We start from the raw sequence: 26,576 nt of genomic DNA on the forward strand, positions 1-26,576 counted from the left end.
ATTTTACTCTTCTTAATTGTTATTCTTATAATGTCACCATTTACATAGTTTTTGCTTGTGTATCTATTAACAAATTGTTGAAACTACAGCTATTTTTAATATTTTTGTCCTTTAGCTTTTATATTAGAGCTAGGTGGTTAACACATCACCATATTACAGTATTAGAATATTCTGATACTGACTATATGTTTGTCTTTATCATAATGCTGTACATTTTTGTATGTTTTCATATTACTAATTTGCATCTTTTTGTTTCTGCTGGAAAAAACTCCCTTCAGCATTTCTTGTAAAGCAGGTTTAGTGGTTATGAATTTCCTTAGCTTTTGTTTACTAGGGACATTATTTCACCTTTGATTCTGAAGGACAGCTTTGCTGAGTAAAGTATTTTGGTTGGAAGTTTCTTTTGTTGTGTACTTTGAATATATCATTCCATTCTCTCTTGGCCTGCAAGGTCTCTGCTGAGAAATCCACTGATCACCTTGTGGGAGTTCCCTTGTATAAAAATTTGTTTTCTCCTGATGCTTTTAAAATTCTCCTTGCCATTGGTTTTAGACAGTTTTATTATTATGTGTCATGGAGAAAATTGCTTTGGTGTGACATTTGAATGTAACCTATTGATTTCATGAATTTGGATGTCCAAGTCTTTCCCGGGGTGTGGGAAGTTCTCAGCCATTAATTATTTAAATTTTTTTTTCAACGTTTATTTATTTTTGGGACAGAGAGAGACAGAGCATGAACGGGGGAGGGGCAGAGAGAGAGGGAGACACAGAATCGGAAACAGGCTCCAGGCTCTGAGCCATCAGCCCAGAGCCCGACGCGGGGCTCGAACTCAACAGATCGCAAGATCGTGACCTGGCTGAAGTCGGACGCTTAACCGACTGCGCCACCCAGGCGCCCCAGCCATTATTTATTTAAATAAATTCTATTTTCTTTTCTCCTTCTTCCGGACTCCAATGATATGTACATTATTATTTATATGGCATCCAATACTTCCCACAGACTTTCTTCATTCCTTTTCAATCTGTTTTCCTTTTGCCTATCTGACTGGATAATTTCAATTGGTCTATCTTCTAACTCACTTCAAGTCTGCTGCTGAAAATTATTGAGATCAGCCTTTGTTTTCTTCAGCTCCATATTTTCTGTTTGGTTCATTTTATGTTTCTCTTTGTTGAACTTCACATTTCATTCTTGTGTTGTGTTTCTGATATCATTAAATTGTTTATCTGTGTCCTCTTATAGCTCTCTGAGCATCAGTATAACAATTATTTTAAATTCTTTGTCAGGTAATTCCGGATCTCCATTTTATGGGTCTGGTTACTGGAGGTTTACTGTATTCTTTTGGTGGCATCATGTTTTCCTGATTGTTCATAATCCCTATAGCCTTGCACAGGTGTCTGTGCATTTGAAGAAGCAGTAACATCTTCCAGACTTCACAGACTGTATTAAGGGAAGGTTTTTACTTTCAGATGGGGGTATGCTGGATCATACCATGACTCTGATTCTAGTGGTGTAGGCCACTGAGTATGGGAATGCATGAAATCAACAGATATAAGGGAATATGATGTCTCTTTGGCTCAGGCCACTGAGTTCCACAGCATCAACAACTGTGTAGTCTTAGCAAACACTGTAGTGGTGGGGGTTTGCAGTGACTATAAAGGTTGTTGTGGTCCTCAGTGATGCCTCCAAGACTGGCAAGGACCAGAGCAGGCAGTGGTGGTGGCCAGAGCTGGTGGTGTTACAAGGCCAGCTGTAGGTGCCTATGTAGTAGCAATGACTAGTTGCAGATACACATGTAATGATGGGGGTCGGGGTAGTTAGCAAGGGCTGGGACAACTGTGGGCTCATTGGCTGCTATCGGGGTTCTGGTTGTCATCCTGCTTTCCTGTGGCCTCACACTGTCCCCTTGGGCACATACAGTGCAGTAGAAACTGATGATGTAGTGAGGCTGGGGGCGTGGCAGTGCACAGCTAGAAGGGCTAGCTATAGGTACTTGTAGTGATATAAACCAGTGACAGAAGGTAAGGCATGACCACAGAAAGCTGTGAAGAACCTAGCTGTCAGTGTGCTCACCATTGACTGCACACTCTCCCTTTGGGTATGCATACTGCAGGGGAGGCTGATGAAGAGCATTAGTCTATAGGATGCTGTTGGAGTGGCCCGTCTTAAGTGTGGACACAGTGGTGGGGGTCAACTGGGAGGGTTAGGCTGGCATTTTACCTACATGCAGCTTCAGAAGCTTAGCCTGGCTGCCAGCATACCTTCTAGGCTCCAGAAGAGCAGGGAAGAACTCAGGTAGCTGACATGTTACAAGTGCAAGCTCAGAGACCTTGGATGGTTTCCAGTGCCAGTCCTAGGCTCCAGTGGGTGGTGGTGGTGGATGAAGCAGGGAGAGAATAAGGTGGTTGGCAAGTAGCTGGTGTCAGCAAACCCAAATACCTGTGGGGTGAAAGTTGGCAGGATCCTCAGGGTGTCTGCAGAGGCTATGCTGGCTATTGACTCATCAGCGGCAAAATCTGCTGGTTTTGTCTACAGAGCCAGTCTCTGGGAACTGATATCTCTCTTGCTGTATGCAAGCATGCTAAAATAACCTCTGCTTTCCTTCCATGATTCTGGCTACCTCAAAACATATGTTTTGCCAAACTGGTTGGGATAAAACCAAGGCAGGATCTTTACACTGTGCTCCTAGAGGCTGGAGATCTGGTTGCTCATGCTCCGCCTCCTTTCCTGGTGAGAAGAACTCCAACTAGGAAGTACCTTCTTGTCACTGAATGATGCTAGATTAGGAGATGAGATGACAAAGGAACAAAGAAATTATCTTCCTTCTCTCCTTATTGTTTTTTGTTTGTTTGTTTGTTTGTTTTATTGTGTTGCTGAAACTTCCTAAGTGGATTTTACAGTCTCCCATAACTCTTTTGGTTCATAGATAGCAATCGATTGATGTTTGTCAGGGGGGACAGGGAAGCTGAGTTCTCCTCTGTTGCCATTTTTTCTGCAATCCCTCCTGGGCAATTTGTTCTCTCTCCTTATTTTCTCATAAGATCCTCCAGTGCACACAATATCATGTAAATGTCACGATTCAGAGTTGTGCACGAAAGTACTCAGTTGGAATTGAGATTTAGTAGATTAAAACTGCAAAGTCGGCAATCCCATGGACCAGTTAGTGTAATGTAGATTCATAAACTAATAATAAAACTAGCCATATGAAATATGATGTGTGAATCTCTTGCATAACTATGTGTCACCTCTTTCAGTGACCAAAATAAAAGAGCCACTTCTGGCTCACTGTTACAAACCCCATTTCTGATACAAAAAGTTACATGTGTACATGTATCTAGCAAATATGTTATTTCCTGTGATATTAATTAATATGTAAATGAATATGAGTAGTTCCGAGAAGCCATCTAAGACCACCTCCCTTGTAAAACTGTCAAAAATTTGTTTTGCAATTATATGATGCTTGTTCTGTCTTGAGAGCTGAAATGTGAGTTATTGTTGTACATGAGGCAGAAAATAATTTTTTGTAGTGCATTTAATACATACTGAGGTCTTAGCTCTCCAGAAATGTTATAGTTAATAGGAATTTTTAAGCCTTTTTTTCCTGTTCAAGACATTTACTGCGTTTTATGTGTAACTCTTCAGAATGAGTGCTTATTACAGTTACATTTTGTTAAAGTAAAAACTGCTATGGATTAAAACCCTTGATAAGTAGAAAGACAGCATCCTACTTAGCATGTACCTGCATTTTCAATTTATTGATTATGTTTTGGTCCTTAGGTGTGACAAAACCAATGGGGAGGCTTAAAAATAAACCTATTTTCATATTTCTTATGCTCAAATCCATATTTACAATTTTAATATTCCAGAATAGAATTTTTTTAAACTTACATATAATTGGTTAAAAATGAAGAGCTAATTATATTATGAAATAAGAAGACTAGAGGACTTATAAACTCCACCTACTTATTACCTCTACAGGTTCTCCAGTGCTTAACCATATTAGCAACTGTTTTATCTTTTTTAAAAAAAAATGTAATGTTTATTCATTTTTTGAGAGAGAAACAGAGCACGAGCAGGGAAGGGGCAGAGAGACTGGGAGTCACAGAATCAAAAGCAGGCTCCAGGCTCTGAGTTGTCAGCATAGAGCCTGACGTGGGACTCGAACACCCGAGCTGAGCCGTGAGAACATGACCTGAGCTGACATCAAATGCTTAACTGACTGAGCCATCCAGGCGCCCCACAACTGTTTCCTATTTATCTCTATTTTGATAACCTGCTGAGCTCTCCAACTTCAACACACACAAAACTCAACTTAATATATTTCCATTTAATAATCAACACACTTTCTAAACCTTTCAGGTTCTAGTAAAACCACATACAAGTAAAAAAAAAATCATGAAACCACCAATCTTTGTTTCTGTTACAAAATAAAATAAAAAATAATGAAGAAAAAACAGATTTAGAGTAATGTGCAATTTAATTCTCACATCCATCATTTATTTAACAATATAGAGTGTCTATGAAAGTAGTATGTATTTATTGTAGCTCAAGGAATAGTATAGTAAGTGGAATATATAGGTCCCCTGTCTGGTAGTGGAGAAAGATAGTCAATTAACAAAACACATAAATGCATAGCACTTCAGCTTGCAGTAAGTGCTCTGGACTGACATCTAGAGTGACAAATGAAAAACATTTATTTCAGTCAAGAGCCACTCATCCTTAATGAATGGCTAATCCCAGCCTTTAGCCTACATGCAAATACAAGAAAATGTAATAGTATAAATGCCTATTTCCTGAATTACATAACTTAAGCTTCAATAATAAGATACAATAGTCTAGATTGAGGCTGCAACAATCTGTTAGCTCCTTTCTCTGTTACAATATGAGATTTTTTTTTAAAGGCACATGTGTACATTCTAAAGAACTCTCTACCTTAACTCTGCATAAATTGCCAGAAAATTACAAATGAACAACTGAGAAATAAAATCCTAAACCAGAACAATCCATATTCAACTTGCCAAGAATATATGGAGCCATATGAATGCATGACAAGTGAGAATGTTTTCTAGGCGACCCATAACAACTTTTTACATTAATAAGCAGAGACAGTTAGCTCCTGTTGCTATGTTTCCCCTCAAATGTCTGTATGTTAAAGAATATCTTTAATGTAATTTTGCATAAGTACGCATTGACTGTATGCTTTTTTCCAAGAACAAATAGTATTTCTCAAAGCAAAACAAGTCCTTCATCAACTTGAAGGGAAAAATAATATGAAACTTAAAATATGTTATATTATATATTTTTAAGTAAGGTCTATGCCCAGCGTAGGGCTCAAACTCACAACCGTAAGATCAAAAGTCATGTGGTCTGCCAACTGAACCATGCAGGCACCCCAGATTTTATCTCTATCTCTATCATCTCTCTCTCTCTCTCTCTCTCTAATATATATCTCTTTATCTTCTATATCTATATTTACATAGATATAGATATTTATATTTATGCATTTATTATTTTATTTATTTTATTATTTATTTTATTTTATTTTGGCAAAGGCAAACAATGAAAAATCTCTAGAGTCCAGTCTTACCCAAGTTAAACACATTATATATGGTAAGATTCTTATGACAGAGATAAGTACATTGCAGATCCTCAAGCAATGTCATATTCATTTCCTTACTCCACTATTACACCTAGCAATTAATTGGTTAACTAGCTTCCAATCCTTCATCCTAATCGGTATTGCTTACATGTGAAAGTTATCTTGCAAGGTGTTTCCTATGTCAAATATGGAGACATATTTGTCTTTGGAAAATATCACATTTATCATTGTATAAGTTCAGAAGTCACACTGTTCTGAAAGGCAGTTATCCTTTTCTGTAATTGTTTTGTGTCATTTTAGTTTTAGCTCTGTTAATACTTTGTTAGTCCAGAATCTTGACTTTTACAAATTGGGTACAAAGTAGGCACTTAATAAGATCTTATTGATATATTGTCTGATGAATTCAGACATCCTTCTAAAATAAACTGTTCTATTATGCATAACTCCATTTATGCATTCAAGCTTTTTGAACTCTTGAATGAAGGCTTCTGTCAAAATATATCTTATTTACACAAAATGCAGCAATTTGACTTTAAAATAATATATATGGCAAAAAGGAGTCCCTAGATAAATTTAGAGAGGGAGATGATAAGATATGAATGACAGGAGGGGATGAGTATTTTTACAGTATAATTTTAGGAAGACAAGAAAGTCAAAGAAATGATTAGAATTCTGGAAATTGAGTGACAGGATTTTTCCAAATGACAGTGAATAAGCAAGTCAAAAGATAAACAAGAATATTCTCTTTGGCCAAGGAGTAGGAGACATGTATTTGATAAGGAATGGTATGGTAAAGTCATAAGTAGATAGAGTGGCTTAAAAATCATCTAAAAATAAAGTAAAAATCATCTAAAAAAGAAAATAATAATTTTTAAGGACTATTAATGTTGAAAATAAAAAAAAAATAAAGTGAAGAAAAACGATCTTTAAAATATCTAGTTTTAAGTGAATTAGTAACTTAAAAATGTGTGGTGAAAAACTTCCATATGTATTTTTTTCTTTTTTTATTGAAATGAGAGTCTCATAACATATGGTTAAATATTATTAAGTGTACAATCAGTGGCACTTAATTCATTGGTGGTGTATAATCACCACCTCTCTCTAGTCTCAAACTTTTCCATCACCCCAAAAAAACATTCTATGCAATAAGTAGATATTCCCACCTCCCTCCTTCTCTGGCAACCCCTTCCTGTCTTTATGGATTTGCCTATTCTGGGTATATCATATCAAAGGAATCATAAAATATGTGACATTTTGTACCAATTTTCAGAGGAGAAGAAATGGTAATTTAAAATAAGGCATTTAAACCTACAAAGTAACTTTATGAAATTTGAAGAAAAAATTTAGAATGAGGTCTCTGACAAAAATAACCAGAGTAGAAATATTTAAAGCATTTTTATTTTTGAATTAGCAATGTGATTTATCAACTGTGAGTAAATTTGTCACAAACATAGTTTAAGCAACCTGTGTAGAAACCATAAAATGGGAAAGAATATGGTGACAGACCAGGACCAGTTTGTTTCCTTCCCAGCAGGTTTATACAGAATTTTGAGACAGCGTATTAAAAGTACCTATCTGACTATGCTGCACATAATAACCATGTAATAAATTAGGCTAATTTTTAGTTAATTGATGACTGTGCACACATAAATGTCGGTTTTCCTCTTATGGAATCTCTGAAAATGTATCTGTTGCAAACAAATTTTCTTAAGACACAGACACTTCCATACAAATCGTGAAGGGAAAAAATGAAAAAGAATTTCATATTTTATCTTAAACTGAGACCAGTTCTGGGAATTTACTTGTCAAGTAAGAGTGAGTAATATTGGAGTCCAAATCCATGAGCTTTGAAAGGCTGTTCTGTGGCTAACAAGGAATTGTGCTCCTCCAGTAGGCTTGTTAATGTTTCAATACACAACAAGTTTGGAAATAATTTTCCAAGCTACTACTTTGTATCGAGTGTTGAAAAAGACCACCTGGATTTGCTTACCACACTGAGAATTAAAACTCGGAGAGCTATAGTATCACTATTGCCATATTAAAATGGGAATAATATATAAAAATTGTTTTAAAATACTGATTAATTTGAAATAACTTCTCTGCCAAATCCAAACTTCACTAGAATATAAGCATACTAAAATTAAAATGCCTTTTGAATTGAAAACCAAATGAATGAATGAATGAATGAAGAAATATGGAAAGCAAGAATAGAAGAATCATAAGAAAACTTTTTCAGGCTAAAGCATAAAAGCTATTGTTATTTCTTTGGCTGCATGTCCTTATTTATAAAGATATCTTTTCCTAGAAAGGTATTCTTTATTTTTCCAAAATAATTTGACTTGTTTGAATATCAAGGTCTTATTTTTCAACATACATTTAAAATTCTGTTTTGGGGCACCTGGGTGGCTCAGTCAGTTAAGTGTCCGACTTCGGCTCAGGTCATTATCTCATGGTCTGTGAGTTTGAGCCCCAAGTAGGGGTCTGTGGTGACAGCTAAGAGCCTGGAGCCTGTTTCAGATTCTGTGTCTCCTTCTCTCTCTGTTTCTCCCCCACTAGTGCTCTGTCTCTTTCTCGCTCTCAAAAATAAATAAACATTAAAAAAAGTAAAATAAAATAAAATACTGTTTAATCATTAATGAATTCTTTATTCTCCTTAGTAAAACTAATCCCTCCCTCCCTCTTTCTATCCCTCCAAATTTTCTGTTTATAGACCTGTTAAAACTATATTCCATTGATGGTTGAAATCTACATCTTTAAATATAAGCCTTCTGTTCTGTAAACCACAGAAGCATAGACATGTTGTTTATTGCTTTTGTCCTGGTGATTTGTACGGCAAATGACACACAATTGGCAGTCATTATATGTCTGTGGTAATGGTTGCAATATGTAAATGAGTAAAAGGGCATATTGGAAACAATGTTATGTTGTAAAGTTCTGCATACCTAATAAGGGTTTGTAGTATTTTTTTAAAGTAATTTTACAATTATTTTCATCTTTGAAAATATGTTACTAGTTTTCTGTTCTTTGTGGACTCACAACTTTGAAATCTTTTCTGAATTATGGAAAATTTTACTGGAGATATTCTTTCTCCCAACTATTTGAGAAAATTGAGATGATTTTCTGGTTCTGTATCCAAAGGCCAAAAAATTTCAGAAATAAAGGCTATGGGGTATGTTAGGGAGCCAACTTCACTGGGCTATGTCCCCATGCCCAGATGTTGTGAATGTTGGCTGACAGGGGTTACAGACACCTCTTCTCTAGAAAATCATTCTCAGTCTGAGAAGTTAAGCACCTTACCTCTTGTCTAAGTAGTCAATCCCCAACAATTGATTGACAGGGGTAAAAATCTCCCTTTTGTCTCAAAATGTGTCAATCTTGTGTTGAGATGCCCTGTGGGACCAGAGGGATGCTGCTCTCCTGACAAGGCATTCTTAACTAGCTTTGCCTCCCTGTTCTGTGCCCATCAATTCCCTTTCTCTAGAGCACTGTCCTCAATAAATAACTCTCACATAAATCCCCCAAACTTATTGCTAAGGAATCCAATCTGAGATATTTCATATCTGACACAGTCCTAGGAATCAAACTCTAAGGATGCAATTGATCTGTAAGTGGTCATTCTCTGGCTGGATTGCAAAGAAGACCACACAACAGGTAGTATGTAGGTGAGGACTGAAGAGTCCTCTTATTTACTGCAGGGCTATTTTCCCCTGGGGAACCCTGTGATGGAATATAGGTGTAAAGAGGTCCTCTGACTTGTGCATTATCACCTGTCTTTGGGAGTCTCACTTGTTGTATTCTTTTCCTGCAATGGTATCATTGCCTTATCATAAGTATCGTTATGTGACTGCAGTTACCCATTTTAACGAAGAATGTACCACAAGTATATAATCAGAAGGAACAGTGAAAATACATCCATGGACAGTTTTTGGAGAATGAATTTATGTTGGTACTTGTTTACCCCTTTATTTGTTTCTTTTTCTGTTTTTTTTTAAAGTTTATTTGTTTATTTTAAGAGAGAAACAGAGTATAAGCCTGGAATGACCAGAGAGAGAGAGAGAGAGAATCCCAAGAAGACACTGCACTGTCAGCATGGAGCCCTGTGTGGGGCTCAAACTCACGAACTGTGAGATTATGACCTAAGCTGAAACCAAGTGTCGAATGCTTAACCCACTGAGCCACCCAGATGTCCCTCTACTTGTTTCTTAATAAGCAAAAAATGAGTACAGTATCTCCTAATTACAAGCACTACATGAGAATTGAAAAGTACATGTAAGCAAAATGGTTGAAAAATCAGTATGTTCTCTGTGTTTTTAAATGTCAGCATTTATGTTGGGTTTAATTTGGTTTTAACAGTATCATAAATGATGAAATTGAATAAATATTATATTCTAACCTCCCCACCCTCCTCCCTTCTCCTCCCCCCCAAAAAAGAAAGAAAAAGAAAAAAAAACTTTAAAAAGAATGGAGAAAATAGCAAACACAAGGAATGTGGAATTAGGTGACTTTTAATAGGTGACTAATACATTTAAGAGATAAAATGACAGGCTTAGATCATTTAGGCCGCAAATTGAAACAAAGTGTAAGGTGCCATAGAACTTTTGGAACAACACTGAAGTGACAGTCTTCCATAGCTGGAGAGCCAACCAAGCTAAAAGCCAGACACATGGCTGTTAAGAGTGGCAGAATATCAAAGCTCTGAATTGCCAGGCTAGATAATGATCTAGGGCCACCGTAGGGATGTAGGGAAAAACCAGGATACTGAAATCTGGGATGGGGATATATATAAAGTTTTTTTAAAGAAGATGGAACCCTGGATTCTCATAGACCCTCCAAGCTTGCAGTTCTGATTTGGGGCTTTGTCTTATACCTTAAGATTTAATTTCTTTTTTTTTTTTTAACGTTTATTTATTTTTGAGACAGAGAGAGACAGAGCATGAACGGGGGAGGGTCAGAGAGAGGGAGACACAGAATCTGAAACAGGCTCCAGGCTCTGAGCTGTCAGCACAGAGCCCGACACGGGGCTCCAACTCAAGGGCCGCGAAATCATGACCTGAGCCGAAGTCGGCCACTTAACCGACTGAGCCACCCAGGTGCCCCAAGATTTAATTTCTTAACAAGGGCCCAGTGAGATGGATGCCTAGAAGCTTAACATAAGAAAGGGCCCACTTTACATGGTGGCCAGAACTGCTGTGATAGACCACTGGGAAAGGGGTGGGGGGAAGATGCTTGAAGAAGTGGACATACTACCATTTAATTACTATTGAAGTTTAGTTACTATATCAAAATGCAAATAAAATGGTGATGGTTTCAATAAATGAATTGCTTGCTAAATGGGTAGAGATTTGTGAATATACCCATTAAGTGGTAATACTTGCTCAACATCATTAACTTTTCATAGTGTCTTATTGGTTCCATGGTCTTAGAAATAACATGTTTTAATAAAATGACCATGAATATACTGTTTTGTTTCTTGAAATGGAAATGGTGATGTGACATAGCTGTCTCTGGATTGGTTGAAGTGTTTTTTTTCATAATGATTACTCTTTGTTACTCATTATTTTGATTAAATTTCAAGGACTGTTCTTTTTTCATTTAAAGCTTCACAGGAACTGTAAATTTCTCCACGCAGGATCATTCCTCAGTTCATTATGCTGACTAACGAGAAGATTTGTCATGTATTTATTTAATGAATATTAAAAAATGAGAAATTAGGAGTATTTGCTTCTGTTCATTTTGTTTTCTCAATCACTAGTATTGTAAATGAGTCAGTGTGGTATAAAAGAATAGGACTAGTAATGTAAAATCAATGGGAAATAGAGTTAGCATCATTTATTTGACCCTTATCATGGAAAATATATTCGTATTTTTATCTTTAAGATTTTAAAGCCCATGTATTAATATAATTAATATAATGTAATATAATATAACATAATATAAATTCATGTTAATAGAAGAATCAACACTAATCTATTCTCTCCTAGTTAACTTTTAACATGTAAATGAGAATAGCCATGTTCCAATAGAAATGTGCAAGTTACCTTTTATATGGATAGAGATGGAGTTGATTTTGCCAAAAATAAATATTTATTGCAATCAGATGACATTTTCTCCAATGAAAATTTAATAGGGCTGAATAATATTCACCATAAAGAATATTTTACTATTAAGGACGTTTCTAAGAATTTCAGAAAGTATTTTTCTGAACGACAATAACACAGACCAAGGTCACAGATAATTGCTCCATTTCCCCTTTCATTTTTTTTCCCTTTTATGCCCAAGTTGCTTATCTGATGGAACTGGTTTTCTTCAGTGAATTTTTTTTTTTGCAAGGGATTTAAAAAATCTTTCCTGAAGATAATAATCCTTATTGCAGAGTGGTTGAAAATCTGACCTCTATAAGATTGAGGGCAAATATTATGCAAATAAAGACAAAAAGAATGATTGTGATGGCTTACCGTCCCTTCAAAGACCTTCAGTAGTGCTGACTTAACACTAAACATCTTTGAGAAGCCAGGCTTCCCAACATATTTAATTCATCCTAATAGTATCAAAGGTCAACTGAATATACAGTAGTCCACATAACTACATTAAATTGTATTTTGATTTCATCAGTGTTTGTCTTGCCATAAAAGTGACACAGCAGGCTCAGGTTATATATTTAAACTGAACACCTAGGCATCCATCTGGTGAGACATTGGCAAACTAGCCTGTGGGGGAAGCCCCGCCCACCGCCTGTTCTTGTTTAGTAGTTTTATTGTCAGGTAAGTGCACCCACTTGCTTATTATTAAGACTACTTTCATGTTAGAATGACAGAGTTGAGTGGTTGCAACAGTGACCATGAGTCCTGCAAAGCCTAAAAAATATATTATCTGTTCCTTTTCACAGAAAGTTTCCTAGTGCAATTAAAGTTGTTTATAAACAAAGTTAGTGTTGGAATTAGAAAGTCTATCCCTAACTAGAAACAAAAATCTAATCTTACAACACTTCCTAATTCTAGAAAAAGTAAAACCTTTTCATTGGTTTGTTAACTTATTTTAAAATATTTGGTGATTTTTAAGGCTGAAGAAACACACAAAAAATTGGTTTCTGTTTTTCATAGTTGATATCTAAATTTATTGTGATATTTTATCATTTTTGCCTAAATTGTAAAGTGTGATCCCGTAAAGATTTTATATAAATCATAATTAAGCATCGATCTTAGAAAAATATATAGAAGTCATCTTATCCGTCTTCATTGGAATTTTACATATGAGAAAAATTAAATATTACAAGTAAGAAAGGAAGAATGTTAAAATAACTAACGGTGACACACTCTTTTTAAAACAAAAACTTGTTTTTGTTTTCTTTTCTTTTTTGGGAAATAATTTGGGGGTTGGAAATGGTCAAGGGCAGATCTAGAGAGAAACCTCATTAACAATTAAGAAGAATCATTAGAGTTTAGCGTTCTCCTATTTATATTAATGTTTGTTAGTTAATGCTATACACTTGCAACACAAAATATCTTTCTCCATTTCAACAACCAATACTGAGTTAGAAAAAAATCAGTTAACTATTAATAATAAAAATTCCTCATGTTCAAAGATGAGTTTTTTAACCACACGATTTAAAATTACTACTCTGATACATGGATTAATGTTTAAAATATATTGCATAACAAATAGTCCGTTAGAATTTAGGGAAGGTTCTCTTATGGATTGAAGCATATGGAACCACAATAATTAGATACTGATGATGATCTCATAAACTATGAGATATAGGCCAGAAGTCAAAGGCCAGTGGGTGGGAAGGATCACATACTTTTTTCCTTCAGTTCATTTTAATAAACTAATGTTGATGAAGAACCTACTAATGTCAGGCACTGAATTAAGTGTTAAAGATATAGTGATTAATAAATCATAGTCCGGGGCTATCAAGAACTCTTATTGTATTTTAAATATGAGAAATTGGCTTACACTGTATCCATCTGTTGTACTATAACGAGTCTATAAATAGTATCAAGTGTCAAGCTTGACAACTCCACAAAAATTATTGACACCATTCAAAATTCATTTAATTTAATTTAATTCTTTCAATGTGTCAGACAGAGTGATAGTTGCTAAGGTTAAAATGATGGGCCAAACAGACACATGCAAATTTTTCATGGAATTAGAGTTTCTAATGAAATACAATTGATTGAATATCATATGGCATATTTATAATTGCATACTGTGAAAATTATGTAATCCTGATTTCATTTATACCTTTCAACCATTTCAATCTAGAAAAATTCAACTAAGATTTCTTTGAATTTAAAACTACCAATGGTATCAGTTTTCCCTTCTATATCTGGACTAATGTTTCAGTATCTGGTGCACACAAAAGAAAAACCTTTCCTTTACTCAATATTCTCATTAAATACAGAGGAATAAAGAGAAGAAAATAAACACAAACTAAATTTTTTTTTGATGTTTATTTATTTTGGGGGGAGAGAGAGAGAGAGAGGGCATGAGTGGGAGAGGGGCAGAGAGAGAGAGAGAGAGAGAGACAGACAGAGACAGAAAGAGAGAGACAGACTCCATCTTAAGAAGGCTCCAGGCTCTTAGCTATCTGCACTGAGCCTGACAAGGGGCTTCAACTCACAAACCATAAGATTGTGACATGAACCAAAGTCTGACTCAGTCTTAACTGACTGAATCACCCAGGCACTCTCGAGCCCAAAAGTTTTAGAGCCTTTGTGAATAAAACATAATTGATTTCATATTTGTAAATATATGGAAAAGTGTAAATATATGGAAAAGTAGATGACATCCATGCAAATACCTTCAGCATTATGATTCTTTTTTTATTTTTAAAAAATTTTTTTTCAACGTTTATTTATTTTGGGGACAGAGAGAGACAGAGCATGAACGGGGGAGGGGCAGAGAGAGAGGGAGACACAGAATCGGAAACAGGCTCCAGGCTCTGAGCCATCAGCCCAGAGCCTGACGCGGGGCTCGAAGTCACGGACAGCGAGATCGTGACCTGGCTGAAGTCGGACGCTTAACCGACTGCGCCACCCAGGCGCCCCCAGCATTATGATTCTTAAGATACATTTGAGATTCTCCACCCGTGAATATCCATCATTGACCATTTCACCTCCATTTCTTTTTTTTTTCTCAAACACACATGCAATTTGTTGTCCTTTGCCCCATTTCATATACGCATCAATTATCTTTTTCTCTTTTCTTTCTCCTTCCATCACAGAAAAAAAAAACAAAAAAACAAAAAAACAAAAAAAACCCAAAAATGTTGTATTCTAATTTTTCATATGCAAAAGCATTAATTTATGAGCTGGATCTCTGAGTTCACAATAACAATCTGAATTTACAGAATATTCCAATAAAGAACTTCCATTTTCAAAAGGAATTTTGATGCCAGCTACTAAATTCATAAAGCTTCCATTCCTATAATTGCTAAATGTAGAAAGTGCAATATTCTATGAAATATTAATAGAGATAGCTTGCTACTTACAGAAGGAATATTTTAGTTGTTTTCCTAAGGATGATTAGATTTCAATCAGATGCTGTACACTTATTTAAACTAATTTGGACATGTGTCACATTCAGGAAGTCTTGATATTTATTATACAAATAATTATTAGCAGAGAATAAGTGTGTTTGTACAGTCTTTTCACTGACTTGATGAAGTCCCAGTTCTGCACTCACTGCACTAGAATGTAAGGTTCATCGGACACATAAAACAAGGTGCCAGAAGCAGAATTTTGGGATTTCTGTCAGAATCAGGTCTTTAGAAATTCTTCGAAACCTATGGCTGACCAGGCTGACTAACAATTAATTTCTTCGGTAGCATAAGAGTTTCAGAGCTCTTAGAGCACAGCGATTTCTTTTCTTTCTATCTTTTTTTTTAATGTTTATTTATTTTTGAGAAAGAGACAGAGTGCTAGTGGGGAAAGGACAGAGAGAGAAGGAGACAGAATCAGAAGCAGGCTCCAGGCTCTGAGCTGTTAGCATGCAGCCCAATGTGGAGCTTGAACTCATGAACCAAGAGATGATGACCTGAAGTCCAATGCTTAACAGACTGAGCCACCCAGGTGCCCAGAGCACAGAGACTTCTTAGTGTCATGTTAACTTTTTAATGGCACACTTACACCAAGATAAATACCTAATAGCTCCATGTAGTATTTTGTTATGCCTAGGCAACTTAATAAATATAATGCCTAAATCCTTAGCACATGTTTGGTGAACATCAGAATCCAATTAGACACGAGTTTTATTACAGCAACTAGTTTTGTAAAGATATGACAGTAGCATTGAACCTAAAGGCTTAAGTTACAGCCATGAAAAAAGAAAAAGTAATCTGATAAAATTTATGTCCTAATAGGGCTTACATCTTACTGGGTATGAGGCAGATAGAAAACAGGAAATAAATTTTTTTAAGTAAATATTATGTTAGAAAGAGATATTTGCCATTAAGAAAGGTAAACGATAGAAGGGCATAAGGGGTATAGAGTACCATTTTAAATTGGGCAGTACAAAAATGCTCCTGAGGATGGGACATTTTGGAAATGACTTGAAGAAAACGGTAGATTGAATTGTTTCATCAAAGGCTTTCTGGACAGGGAGAAAAATATGAGAAAGACCCTGAAGCAGGTATAAATCTGCCTGGTGAACTCAAAAAACATCAAGAAAGTCAGTGTGACTGGAAATGAGTGAGCACACATAGAAAATGGATTGTGGACAAATTATAAAAGGCATTAAAGGTTCAGTGTAAGGCCTTCGGCTTCCACTCTGAAGCTAAAAAAATCCCCTAAAACATTAAAGTGTTTGAAGCATAGAAGAAAGATTATGTAACCCATTGTTAACCTGGATCACTTGGCTGCTCTTCTGAGACTAGAATTTATGTGGGGAAGCAGAAAGACCAGGTTAAACACTATCGCAATCCAGGCTAGAGTTGGCGACATCTTGAATCAGGAGAATAGTAGTGTAGGTGGAGAGAAATAGTTTTATTCTTAATATATTTTTAATTGGAGCTAAGATGACTTGTGGACGAATTATATTTGGAAGGTGAGGGAAAGAGGACTCAAAGATGTCTCCAGGCACTTCCTAAGAATTATTGAAGGGATATAGGAAGAACCCATTAAAAGAAAGATAATGAATTTGGTGTCAAATTTATTAAGATAGAGACTGTTGCTAAATATCCAGTGTCCTCTAAGATCATCTACAAATCTTATCTCTTACTTAATATAGGATACTGCTCCAGAAATTCCCCCTCCTACCAAGTGAGGGGATTCAGGACAGCCCTCCCCACAAATGTGCCACTTTATATAGCATGTGGAATATTTTGAGCTGAAGTCACTTAAGACGCTTCAGACTCAAGAGAAACTTTTGTCTCTCCCTTAACCACATAGAAGAATCTGAATTGGGGGCCTTTACCAGAATAAGGATTAATAACAGAGTTATTAACAGAGATAAATTTTATCTGAGTGACCCATTTGTATGTCATCCCTTTCCTCTGAAATCCCAACTCCCCACCAATTTCTCCTGACATCAAAATGGCATACCTACCTCCTTTTGCTCGACTGTCTTTGGAATTTACATGCCTGTGTGGATTCCCTGTATATATTCCTATTAAATTTGTTTATCTGACTCACATCAGTTTGATTCTTAGTCTATCCAGAAGGACCTTTGAGGGGACAGGAATTCTTGCTCCCAGACATAAAGTCATTCTCATCAACATAAAAAGATCTTCAGACAGTCTCAACTGAGTTATCTATAATGTCTCCAAATTTTACACCTATAGTCATTAATAGACTCATTCCAATCACAAGTTTACATAAAAATTTTTCAGAAGCATTTACTTTCAGATCACCAAACCCAATGTTTAGTTCTAAGCTTTCATGTTGCTTAGCCTATCAGCAGCTACTGAGAATCACTTTTTCCTGCATCAAATATTTTCTTTACTTGACTTATCTTGGGTTTTTTACTGGATGTCTCTCTCTCTCTCTCTCTCTCTCTCTCTCTCCATCTCCATCTCTGATTCTCTTTCTTCTAGTGATTATCCCTTTAATTCCCTTACTGGAAATGTTAGAATGACCCAAGGCTCATTTCTTGGACTCCTTTCTTGTCTCTATTTTCATGTATTCCCTGGTGATGAAGTAGTTGAGTTATACAATAAAGTGTTCAGATCAACAGAGATCATTTAAGAAAAACTAGACTGTTCATGTTGGGATACCACAGAAAAAGCATTGAGAACACCAAAGTATGAGGTTAAAAAGTGCAGTAATTGAAATTAAAGTTATGGAGAAATTATTGTTATTGCTAATGAAAAGCTAGAAATGACGATGATAATGGGTGGCTGAACTGGAGTGAAAGACAAGAACTTTAGAGAAGAGAAATTCAAGTGAAGGGGAAGACAAAGCCTTATTAGAGTCATCAACACAGATATTAAATTAACAAGTATGAAGAAATAATAAGGATATACAGAGTGAGAGTAATCCTGGAGAAGAAACCTTAAGAGAAAAGTAGAAAAATGTCCAGATGAGAAGTAGGTGATTTGAATAGAAAGGACAAGTAGCAGAGTAGCTGTATAAAGTTATGCAACTAAAATAAAAGTGGGGGGCTTTAGGGACAGGGGAATGAGGATGAATTTTAAATGGAAATAAGAAGCTAGACAGCAGTTTTCAAATACACCCACACAGTGTAATCACTCAGAAAGCTGAATAAATGCTAATGTTTAAAACCCATCCCTAGCAATCCTGATGATTTTAGTCTGGGCACATCCTTGTAATTTTTAAAGTCTTCCAGATAGTGGTTATGTGAAACCAAGAGTACTTATTTACCCTCAGTTCCAGTAAATATAAGGAATGGAGAATATATCTACAGGGTATAAAATGATCCCAACAAAAGAGAGGTTTTATTCAGAGTAAAGGTTAAGAGTAAGGTTGCCTCATTTAATTATTCTCTGGTGATTACTTACGGATTTCCAGGACTGAGGGAAAGTTTTCAGAAGTGGGGAAAGGAAACTGGATGGGAGATGGACTGTGCTGAGTGTATGGTGATTAGATTGGAGTGAATGAGAAAAGCTGATTCTTGAGTGAATGAAGAAGCAGGTAAGTAGCACATCAGATTCCTGCTATGGGTCTTCAAGGCAGATGGTGATGGAAGGCTGTGAGTTTGGTTGGGGTGGAGTATCGGATGGTCTTTCTGGCCTTTTCTTAGCATCTACCTATACATGGAGACAGAGATTATATGTGGCAATCTTATTCTAAGGCTCTCACTTGACCTCTTATTCCTCTGAAAGCAAGCCATATTTCTCTGAAGGACAAACTCCTGGGGACAGCAGATTTTTTTTTTGAAATCCTAGAAGCAATAAGGGGGTGGCTTTATCATTAACATCTCAAACAATTTAAGAATGTCTGCTACTATATGGCTACTTAACATTCATCTGCAAGGTCTAGGTGATGAAAGCAAACAGGAGGCTTTCACAAATAACTTAAAAAGCAGTCATTGTTTTATTTCGAGATCTTATCATTACTAAAAAAAACCTTGCAAGACAATATTTTGAAGCACAACATAGCTACTGAAAGATTTACGAGATGGCTGGAAACATAATATGCTCTAAAAATCAATAGCTTTTCTACATACACAAAATAAATTAAGTGATAATGTAAAGAATAACATAATATCAGAAATTGCAAATTTCAAGCTTCATACCCTTGACCTCACAGAATAGCATAAAGTTGTAATTGTTATAAGAAAAAAAGAACACAATTTCATAGGGCTTAGAAAGTGAGAGGAGGAAAATGAAAAGGGAGAAGCATGATGAAAGAAGAAAAAATTTGATGAAAAAGAGACATTTCAATCAACCTTTGAGCTTGGTTCCCTTTGCCGACAATAACAACAACAACAACAAAAAAGGGTGTGGGTTTACAAATAATCAGATTGCTTGCATATCTGTTAAAGGTCTTTAAATGCTCTTCTTAAAATGAGGTGTATCTTTGACAAAGACAAGAACAGATAAATGCAGGGGAGATGTTGGAAAAGTGTAGAAGAGAGAGAAGAGAGCAAACAGCCTGATAGGAGAAACAACTATTAGACAAATGAGGGAGGGAAACAGTTCTCAATCCCTGTACAACATGGTAGAAATATATTTATTTTTTTAATTTTTTTTTCAACGTTTATTTATTTTTGGGACAGAGAGAGACAGAGCATGAACGGGGGAGGGGCAGAGAGAGAGGGAGACACAGAATCGGAAACAGGCTCCAGGCTCCGAGCCATCAGCCCAGAGCCCGACGCGGGGCTCGAACTCACGGACCGCGAGATCGTGACCTGGCTGAAGTCGGAAGCTCAACCGACTGTGCCACCCAGGCGCCCCAATATATTTTTAATAGAAGTATGTAACCCTTAACCCTACCTATAATATTGCTATATCAGGAAATTGAATTTCTTGCACAATGCCATGTATTCATTAAATGCTTCTTTCTAAGAAGCATTAAATTATGGAAAATTATATCTGATATACATTTTCTAAGAGGCAAAATATTTATGTAGCACCTGACTGGCTCAGTCGGTAGAGCATAATTCTTGGTCTCAGAGTTGTAAGTTTGAGCCCCATATTGGGTGTAGAGCTTACTTAACAAAAAATCTTTAAAAAAAGTTTTAAGAAGTCTATAAAAATGTAAAAAAAAAAATTACATGTAGAAGACCTTTATTTTCAGTATTTTATGATAGTTTTATTCTGTACCAGTACAATTTTTTATCCTGCATGATATATGAACATTTCAAAATAGTTACTTGTTCTTTCTTTTTCTTTCACTACTCTTCTTCTTTTTTAAAGTTGGTTTGAAATTAATATTCTACTCCCCAAGATCAACTGAGAGAATATGAAGATTCTGATTTTGAATAACACTTTCTCAAAATTTTTTTTAAAAAATGTATTTTAGTCTTATTGATGGTGGATGACTTTTGGTATAGTTTACATCATCTTCTAAGAAGAAATTGTTACCTTACTTAATTATGCTGTCTTTGTAATCATCATTATTATCTGAGAAGCCTTATCACACACCAATGAATATATGCATTATTTAATGGAAAAACAAATATTCACACTTTGGGGAGAAAGGTTGTGTTTTATTCATTTTGTTAGTTTGCCTTATTTTTACTTTATTTTTTAATTTTTTTTTAACGTTTATTTATTTTTGAGACAGAGAGAGACAGAGCACGAATGGGGGAGGGGCAGAGAGAGAGGGAGATACAGAATCGGAAGCAGGCTCCAGGTTCTGAGCCATCAGCCCAGAGCCCGACGCGGGGCTCGACCTCACGGACCGCGAGATCATGACCTGAGCTGAAGTCGGATGCTTAACCAACTGAGCCACCCAGGCGCCCCAGTTTGCCCCATTTTTAAAGAAATAGTCTACATTAATTCAATTTAGATAACAGAGTATTTTGTTGTTATCTTTATTTTTATAAGCACAACAGGAACTACATAACTTTAGCAATTTTAATTGATATAAAGCAAGGAATTAAAAATGTTATGAAGGGAAAGCCTATAAAATAAAGTTTAGAAACAGATGACAATTTGGAAATAATATTGCAAAGCATATATAGGCAAAAGATTTAGATACTTAATTTTCAGTAGAAGCGAAATACATAATAAGATAATCAAGGCTTAATTAATTTTGATCATTAATCAAAATTTTATTTCAAATTTGCTGCAAGAGAAGAGTCATCTTGTCTAGCTAATTCAAAGGTCACTTTTTGGCAGAGATATTTATAGCGGAGGTAAAAAGACTTTATGTAACCAGCTGTTAGGCTGCATTAAAAAAAAAAAAAAAAAAAACTAGGGGCGCCTGGGTGGCGCAGTCGGTTAAGCGTCCGGCTTCAGCCAGGTCATGATCTTGCGGTCCGTGAGTTCGAGCCCCGCGTCAGGCTCTGGGCTGATGGCTCAGAGCCTGGAGCCTGTTTCCAATTCTGTGTCTCCCTCTCTCTCTGCCCCTCCCCCATTCATGCTCTGTCGTCTCTCTCTGTCCCAAAAATAAATAAACGTTAAAAAAAAAAAAATTAAAAAAAAAAAAAAAAACTGGTTGACGATCATTAGATTCCTTGCAAGTCTGTTTAGAGATCTTTAAAGATTCTTCCTAAAATGGACATTTTGTTGAATGGATTTCCAAGAACATCTATTCAGCTCATTAAAGCGCATCTGAAAATTGAGCATTCTTTCAAGAATGCTAATTCAGTTTCCAGAAGATCAACTAATGAGTTTAGGCCACAAAGTTATGCCACATTCTAGAACTGGAACACTTTTCAAAGCCCCTTTTTAAAATAGGTAAATTTTAAAGATTTATGTGTTTGTGCTAATGTCATTTGAATTTAGGTTAGAGTCAATTTGCTTTTACATTTTCCACATGTGTAGATGTAAGCTTGTATATTTATAAAATGGTGACAACTGACACTGTGAGTAATATTTGTTCACAGATTGGCATTTTTCTTTAGATTATTTGCTGTATTATGCATATTTTCCAGGCAAATTCTCATCATTATCATTATTATAAGGATGACTCAGTTTCAGTGGGAGAATTTTTATTCAAACTTAAGCTTTTCTAGTATACATATTTTATTTGCCATTGTTTTATTTATATAGACTCTGAGTTATAGATATATAAAATTCATTAACTAAAAGAAATAAATATCATGACTTATGTTCAAAATAAATACTAAAGGTCATGTGTAGCTGTTAAGCAAACCAAGGGCAGAGAAATAACTTTTTTATGGAGATATAATACTTCAGGGCTGAATTTTGGATTTCTTCTGTAGTGTCATTATATATTTTTCTTTCTTTTTTTTTTAAACTTTTTTTTTCAACGTTTTTTATTTATTTTTGGGACAGAGAGAAACAGAGCATGAATGGGGAGGGGCAGAGAGAGAGGGAGACACAGCATCTGAAACAGGCTCCAGGCTCCGAGCCATCAGCCCAGAGCCTGACGCGGGGCTCGAACTCACGGACCGCGAGATCGTGACCTGGCTGAAGTCGGACGCTTAACCGACTGCGCCACCCAGGCGCCCCTATATATTTTTCTTTTTGCTGTCCTTCTCACCTGGCCCACTTTTCAACCAAAAAACAAGTACCCACTGATTTAAATATTTGGGATTGCCTTCTTTCTTCAAGATTCTAAATTTTGTGAGGGTCCTTGGCTTTTCAGAGAATAAAATTCTTCAAACCTATAGGACAGATAATCTCCAAGGTATGGAACAAGTACAAGTTTAAATTTGGGGGAGAACTTTACAGACACCATTTCCATATATAAAATACAACCTTTGTCCAATGGTCTCCTAGATTGGAGCCAGGAAAAGAAAAAGAATGTTGGGAAAGCCAGTGAAATCAAAATTGCCTTTTTTTTTTTTTTACTTCATAGAATGTGTAAATGATCATTTCTTAGTTGCTATAATTTTACCATGGTTATGTAAGAGGAAATATAAGCTGTGGGAAGGGCATACGGAACACTCGACTATTTTTCAACTCTTCTGTAAACATAAAATTATCTCAAAATATACATTTTTAAAAATGAAAAAAAATAAAATGAAACCTTTGTGGTTTCCTTAACAGATGTCTTAAAGTACTTAAGTAAATGCAATTTATCTTTAACTATAATCCTTCTATCATCTTCAGTTTTATACACCCCATTTATGTAATTATACCCTGGTTTGAAAGACAGATGATACATATTGATCTATGCAGGCAATGAGATCCACATGAAAACAAAATAAGTATAAAATGTCTGGCAACCATTCTGAATAGTTTTGCAAACAAGTTCATCTATATATAATATTTCAACAGAATCATTATAAATTCTAACAGTGACACTGTTTGCAAAGTATGGTTTGATTTTTCACAAGGGTGTTGTAGTTAGAACTAAGAAAATTTAATCCAATGCCCTGGATCAACAGACAAGAGTGGCTTTTCTAAGCTGAGACCATTGTAAACGTATAGCTGAAACCTGCAAAATTAAAGATTGCAGATTAGGAAAAAAGGTAAAAGACCTTCACCATATGTTTATCAGAAAATAAAGTTTTTAAAAATGATACATCTTGATTTTTCTTCTAGAATATCTGGTCTGCAGCTTCTAATTCATTTCAGGACATTCGAGCTAGTGTTAGAGAAGAGCAGAAATCACCAGATAATGATAAGACTGAATAGTTCAATTAGTTTATTGCAGCAACTAACAATATTATAGCCGGGAGTGAGGAATTCCCTGTTGACAGTATGGTACATACAATGAGACCTTACCTGTAACAGTTTCAAAAACACTTAGAAGGTCTTATGGGATAATGCATGCAGAGGATAATCCATATGTAAAGTCAAATAAGTACACAGACACAAGGAATTTTAGCTTCTCTTTAGTTGTGGAAAACATTGGGTTATTTTTTTCTTGCTTTTCTGACTTCTCTATTAGTGCAAGAACAAGACAACAGGTAAATGACCCTTTGAAGAGTGCAACTTTGAGTTGAGTGGGGCAATATCTCTGCCATCCAGCTCTTTGCAGGGGCGTTGGCATGGAGTTGTAACCAATCAGCAGCTGCAGGTGCCACCATTCTGTCTTCAGCTTCACTGAGTTTCCCGTGGCCAGAAATGTTCTAAGTCACCTCCAAGTTACAAAGCATTCAGCAGAGGCAAGGCAGAGTCACCAGAAATGGACACCTGATTTCCATGACAAATACGGTCATGCTGTATCAGCTAGGGGAGCCACTTTCTGTGTTGCTATGTGGGCGTATATGGCAACACAAATTGGAATAGAATAAAATCTGTCCCTGGTTGGCAGAGTCACCCCGAAGGAATGGAGAGATCAGCAATCAATCATACCAGCTGGTGTAATATTGAATTGTTTAGAAACCAACTCATAATTGATGCCAAGTAAAAGCACCGTGTACCCATTAAAATATGGCATGATTGAAGAAATAAAGTACATTTGAAACCTTTAAAAAAACTCTCCCATCTAGGAAAATATAAAGAAAAAAAATAACTTCTCTGTTTCTTTATGACAAGAAAATGCCTACCCAAATATTATAAAGTATTCTCCACTCTATACACTTCCTTCTTTTAGGAAAACAAATCAACATACACCTTAATATGTGTGCCTTTTATTTGTATGCATATATAGAGAGTCAAGCAAATAATAGTAGATAGCACTTAAAACTTTAAATTGTAGATTCTAACTGCAATCTTTCAAAATATATTTATGATAATGTCTGTTTAATACAACTATTTTACCTTTTAAATTTAAATGTTTTGAAGAGCTAACATTTACATATAGATAAGGTCACAAAGATAACAATTGTTTTCTGGTGACTAAAAATTCTTTATGCATTTAAATTCTTTAAAAACATTACTCATTAATTAACTTATGTAATATTAGTTTAAATAGCTACTGTCAAATATGTAAGTATATACTACAGAACTAATATATTATTAATCAAATTCTTAAATTAAAAAACTTGCATTTTAATGTTTATTTTTAAGAGAGAGAGAGAGACAGAGCATGAGTGGGGGAGGGGTGGAGAGAAAAGGAGACACAATCTGAAACAGGATCCAGACTCTGAGCTGTCAGCACAGAGCCTGATGTGGGGTTCAAACATGGGAATGGTGAGATCGTGACCTGAGCCAAAGTTGGATGCTTAACTGACTGAGTCACCCAAGTACCCCCCAAAACCTGCATTTTAATTTGATATCTTAAGGCAATAAAACTTTGCTGATATTAAAAATGTATTAGTGAGTTATGTCAAACACACTTTAGATAAATATTCATAAGTGCATACTAATAACAATAAGTAAGTGAATAAATTTATAAATGAAGAAGAGCCACATCTCTTGTACAAAAGAATTCCAAGTAATGTACGTAGATACTCCATCCGAACGGAAGGAGGGAAAAAATCCCTATTCATTAAGCTTGCACTACATATAGTGATTTCCTTCCACAGAGCACCATGTGGAAGGAAAGAGGGGAAAAAGTAACATTACAGAAGAAAGACCTGACAAACACTACTTCCTCCAGGTGATCAAGTTCAGCATCAACACTCAGATCTCTTGATGGTAGTGTGTACCCTTGATATTATCATATCTGATAAAACTGGCACTTTGCCTCTGTGATCTTTCCCCCAGAAACCCAAGCCTTAATGTAATCATAAGAAAAGAATCACATTGCTTCCAAAACTGGACCTTCCTACAACCTTCCTCACCAGTATTCTTAGACACCATCAGGATCATCCAATTTAAGGAAAGGCTGGGACACCTGGGTGGCTCAGTCTGTTAAGTGTCAGACTTCAACTCAGGTCATGATCTCAAGGTTAATGAGTTCCAGCCCTGCATCTCACTCTCTGCTGTCAACACATATCTTCTGTCCACCTCTCTCTCTGACTCTCAAAAATAAATAAACATTTATTTATTTTCTCTCTTTCTCTCTTTCTTTCTCAAAAATAAATAAACATTAAAAAAAATAAAGTTTGAGAAACTATCCGAGCCAATAGAAGCCTAAGGAGACAAGACAACTAAAGGCAATTCTGTAGCCTGGACAGAACTACTGACAGAAAGATGCAAGGACCTGTTCGTGCTTATGGAAACCAAAGAGATATTTGGGAAAGGCCAGCAGGTTATGTTTGGGGCACTGATAGCCTCTCCTGTAGTCATTTGAGTGGTTTTACAGAGGACTCCTTAAATTCATGGAAGTGTGTAAAAAAATTGCTTAGATGATATCAAGAATGCTAATTCATTCCCAAAGGAGTAGGTAATCTAAAAACAGATTTTGCTTCAGTTCAGGTTGGAGCAAATTTTAGTCATACAAAGAAAATGTGATATCACTGTGTCAATGACTATAAAAGATGAGCAAAACAGAGTTGGCAATGCTGTAGCAAAATGTGTATTTTCCCACATTGTAAGGGGTAGTATAATTTGTTTCTATCTTTAAGGAAAGCAGTATTTTAAAGTCTATTGCTTGCACAGGCACGCATGAGT

The sequence above is a fragment of the Prionailurus viverrinus genome, chromosome B1 (assembly GCF_022837055.1).
Source record: "Prionailurus viverrinus isolate Anna chromosome B1, UM_Priviv_1.0, whole genome shotgun sequence".
Lineage (NCBI taxonomy): Eukaryota > Metazoa > Chordata > Mammalia > Carnivora > Felidae > Prionailurus > Prionailurus viverrinus.